The sequence below is a fragment of the Danio rerio genome, chromosome 16, assembly GCF_052040795.2.
Source record: "Danio rerio strain M-AB ecotype USA chromosome 16, GRCz13ab, whole genome shotgun sequence".
Lineage (NCBI taxonomy): Eukaryota > Metazoa > Chordata > Actinopteri > Cypriniformes > Danionidae > Danio > Danio rerio.
Genome location: NC_141036.1, coordinates 4,008,664 through 4,013,774, shown reverse-complemented (window position 1 = coordinate 4,013,774; position 5,111 = coordinate 4,008,664). Strand labels below are relative to the sequence as shown.

At 31.4% G+C, this 5,111-nt stretch overlaps 1 long non-coding RNA gene across 1 annotated transcript; it reads left to right on the top strand.

The window, feature by feature from the left end:
- The first annotated feature begins 1,360 nt into the window (after positions 1-1,360).
- LOC137487870 (uncharacterized) lies at positions 1,361-4,630 on the top strand. Its single transcript, XR_015510818.1, has 6 exons — positions 1,361-1,492; positions 1,738-1,881; positions 2,593-2,708; positions 2,803-2,844; positions 3,164-3,250; positions 3,635-4,630. It is a non-coding gene; the product is annotated as an uncharacterized LOC137487870 (long non-coding RNA).
- Positions 4,631-5,111: the final 481 nt, after the last annotated feature.

The window sequence follows — 5,111 nt, the reverse complement described above, 5'->3', positions numbered from 1 at the left end:
TATGAGTAATTGCTTTGAATGCGCATTTGTTGTCTGTGTATAAATGTCTTTGATTTTATTTGTCTTTATATGAAAAAATATATACTTCATGATTCAGCCATGAATTGTAAAGTTCACATGGATTAAAATAATAATAATAATAATAATAATAATAATAATAATAATTATTATTATTACTATTATTATTATTATTATTATTATTATTATTATTATTATTATATTAAATTCATTATTTCATTTTCCTTTCGGCTCAGTCCCTTTATTAATCTGGCGTTGCCACAGTGGAATGAACCACCAACTTATCCAGCGCATTATCCATCTTTAGGAAACATCCATACACTCTCATTGAAACTCATATATGGACAATTTAGCTTACCCAATTCACCTGTACCGCATGTCTTAGGACTGTGGCGGAAACCGGAGCACCCGGAGGAAACCCACGCGAACGTGGGGAGAACATGCAGACTCCTCACAGAAACGCCAACTGACCCAGCTGAGGCTCGAACCAGCGACCTTCTTGCTGTGAGGCGACAGCACTACCTACTGCGCCACTGCGTCGCCCTAATAATAATAATAATAATAATAATAATAATAATAATAATAATAATAATAATAATAATAATAATAATAATAATAATATCAAAGTGTTAAATTTTAAAACACACTTGAGTAGACAACAGTAAAATACTGAACTATTTTACTCATGTTAACTTTTATACATGATTTTTTTTGTGTATATTGTCATGAATATATCAATTTTTGGAAATAATGCATATTATGTATTTTATCATTTTAATATTTATTCTTGACAAAGAAAATGCACCACGTATTAATAGTATTTTTATAAGATATTTTTTTATCGTTTAATGTTTGGGAAATCTTAATTAGAGTGAGCAGGAAATGTTTGTGACTCTCAAATTTTAGTAGTGTTAAATTGTAAACTTAATGTGATTAACACTTAAGACGTGTTAACTAATGAATTGAGTGTCGATTCATTTATTTACATAAATAAATAAATAAATAAATAAATAAATACATAAATAAATAAATAAATAAATACATAGATAAATAAATAAATAAATAAATAAATAAATAAATAGATAGATAGATAGATAGATAGATAGATAGATAGATAGATAGATAGATAGATAGATAGATAGATAGATAGATACACTGTTAGACATTTCTGTAAATTACACAGTTATTTACTGTATTTCACCCAGTGTAATACTGCAAATTCCTTTTACGGTAAATAACTGTATTTACCGTTGCATTATGGGAATTTAGTGTGACGTCGAACAACATATACAGCGATGTACTGTATTTGTAAAAATTCGTGTATTATACTGTATTTTCCACAACTGCTTCAACGCCACCTTGCGGCGATTCGACTACTCTGCACCACATTTTGCCTGAGGACCCTGGAGCAATTCTGGAGGACAATTTATTAGTGTGCCTGAAGAACATACTGGATTTAACAAACTTTACTCTGGTAAGCTGAGGCAGTGTTTCATTTTACAGAATGTTTTGTGGACGAGAATAGAACAAAGTAAAGTATAAAGTTGGCTATTATTATTTTCTCTGGCTTGGCGTTATTTCGGCCATTTGAGAAATATATAATCTATTAAGATGTTACCTTTATTTAATTTATTACATTAGCACTACTATTACTTTAAATAAGACTGTTTATGACTATTAGCCATTGTTCTCGTCATATATTTTTATTTATTTACATAGGAACCGGTGTTGCAGCGGGTTTTGGTTTAGGAGGGAACCAGAGGTATGCAGACAGTTTTGGAGGACACTTAGCACGAGACAACGGTCCGGCAGAGAGTGTTTTCCCCCAGAAGAATATGAATGAAAGACCATCAAATAATCCAGGTAAAAGCGCGTCTGTCTGTGCTGACAACACTCGACATTGATTTGAGCACCTCTATTAGCATTTGTTTGCTCGGCAACATTGGCTGAAGCGATCTTAAAATGGTAATGTTAACTGTTAGCTAAACTGAGCTAAGTTTATACTGAATTGGACTCAAACTCATTTTAACGTGCAACATTTAACTTATATTGATTTATACTATATATATTAGCTGTTGTGAACTGATTTTTCTCTGGTTTAGAGTAACTTATAATGTTAGCTTGAGAAAATAACATCGCGACCTAACCTATAAGAACGTTAACGTAAATTTATACAATATGCATAGAGGTAAAGTTGGTTTTATATTCGCACATTCGTTCATTTAGAAGACTCTATACTGTTTACCATGTTACTTTGAATATTCGATCAGAATTAGCATGCCAGTATGAATTGAAATCAACATTAACACTGTTTATTTGACCGTGAGCATGTTGTACTTTGATAGTCATTAGCTGCTAAAATGATTTCGCTATTTAGAGTTTGCAAATAATACTTTTATGAAATTAAATTATTAAGGGGGAAGTCTGAATCTGCTAATATAAAACCAACTTTACCTCTATGCATTATGCTAATAACCACCTTTTTGCTATTTATTGTTTGCTAATTATTTTTTTATCACAACTCTTGACATTTGGTTTAACATAATTGTTACCATTATATTTTTTTCTGTTTAGATATGGCACTGGCACAGCAGCAGGTTTTGTCTGAAGAAACAAACAGCATTTCGGAGGAACATCTTGATCAGCACAGCTTATGCTTAAAAAATAAGCAAGACCAGTAAGCAACCAAGGTAAACAAATAAAAAAAAAAAGTTGTGTGGAGGTTGTGGATTGTAGCATGGTATTCTTATCTGTATTTTTGGCTTTTTTATGGTCTCAATATAGAATACTGGGAGCCTGCCTGTGCAAACTGGACCTCATACAACAGTAAGTACTTTACATCTATTTGTTTCTCAATATAGTAACATTACTTTTAATACAAAATGTGTCACATGTTTAGTTGCTAGCTAAATAAAAAATCTTTTTCCCTTTTTTATTAAACCATTTAGTAGGGTTTTTTTCATCTTTGTTTATAATATTTTTGAGCAGATTGAGGTCTGTCATGGGTCAGACTTTTCAAAATACAATAATTAGTATTGGGATACATGCATTTGTCTATGTATTAAATGTCTTTTTCCCCATTTCATGTTGCCTAAATATTTTGTAATAAATAAAATAATAAAAAATTTTGTATAAATAATTCCAGAGGATGAAACAAAATGCACAGCAACAACCAGAGTGAGCCAGAAGATAGCAGGAGAAGTAGTGAAGAGAATGACAACCATGAACAACAGTGAGTTATCATTCTTTCACCAGCTAACTGAGAACTTGGATTAGGTGAGACACTCTCAATAATTGTATCAGTATTCAGTCAGTTTTAGTTTATTAGGAATACATAAAACAAATAGTCTAATCTGTCCTGCTGTGAATCAACCCATCACAAATGCTTCAATGTTTTTGTAAAACCTTGTTAGGGAAAAAAATAAACAGGACATTCTGGTTAGTTATCTTTTTAACATGGTAGTGAGCAGGTTATGAGCAGGAGCCAGTTGCTCAGTACCAGCTGAAAACTAGCCCAACCCAGGTGCCATGCTTCAAAATAATTAACCAGTATATGATTTATTTTTTTTAAACAAGCTTCTTCTATGCTTATGTTAGTCTGTTTGTCCTTATCCAGAGTTCTTCATAATCCTGGACTGGGCCAAATCCTGACCAGATGCTGTGGTGGTCATGGAGGAGTGAATCCTAAAAGACACACGTGATCAATGAGTTTCCGCATTGATCCAATGGGCCAGCCTGACCACCCGCTGGTAAACTTTCAAGCCTCCGGTGCCTATACTGCGGCCTTGCACAAGTTTGGCTAGAGGAGAACTGGTCGTGCCCAACTGAGCCTGGTATCTCTCAAGGGCTTTTATTCTACACTTTCCTCAGTTGGTGAAGTTTGTTCCATGTCACTGTCGCCACTGGATGGCTTGGCTACGATTGGTGGATCGGTGGATTTGCTCTTCAGTGTTTGAACTTTCAGCAGTGACATTTACTGCTTCAATTCTAAAAACTGGACTGAAGCAGCTTCAATTTACAAGAACTTCTATGTTAAGCTGCTTTGACATCATTGATCTACATTGTAAAAGTGCAATAGAAATAAAGATGAATTGCATTTGAACATGTAAATTCAGACCTTGTTGAGCATTTGACACCAGAATCAGTAATATTTTAAAGTTGGGTTGTTTCTGAGTCGGCTAATAGTTACAAATATTTATTTTTCCAACAATATGCAATTCAGAAGTTTAAATTTTTATTGTACATGTATGTTCTAGTGCTTTGTGTGATTTATTTATTTTTAATGTGTTGATTTTATTGCTTAATGTAATTTGCACACATTTTCCTTAAATGCTTTAAGCATTATTAATGTTTTAAAGAATGGAATATTTTGTAATTGTGTCTGGTTTAATGTCAGTAGTACTTAGTACAATTGGGGTTTTTTTTCTCAACAATATGCAGGTCAGACACTTAAATTAGTTTTGTACATGTATGTTAATGTGCTTTGTCATTTTCAATGTTTTTTTTCTCAAAATAAAATATTTTGAATGATTGAAATGTAATGTTTTTACACATTTTTAAGCTTGTTTTAAGCATCTCCAATGTTTTAAATAAAGAGTGTTTATTTTGTTAATATTTTGTAATTGTGTCTTTTTTAGGTCTATAGTATTAAAATAATATTAATAAAATTATATTATAAAATATTTAGGACAAAATTAAAAGGTTTACAGTAGCTAACTGTTAACTTAGGTTTTTACAGTAGTTAACCATTTTCAGACACTACGGTAACATGCTGTAAACGGATTTACAGTTGTATACTGTAAATCTAAAATACAGTAACTTACTGGCAACAGTGTTGCCAGTAAGTTACTGTAAAAACCCTTTGAAATGTCTAACAGTGTAGATAGATAGATAGATAGATAGATAGATAGATAAATAAATAAATACATAGATAAATAAACAAATACATAGATAAATAAATAAATAAATAAATAAATAAATAAATAAATAAATAAATAAATAAATAAATACATAGATAAATACATAGATAAATAAATAAATAAGGTTGGTCAAACACTATCATCAGCTCCTCTACTGTTAGATTTCCTCTCTGT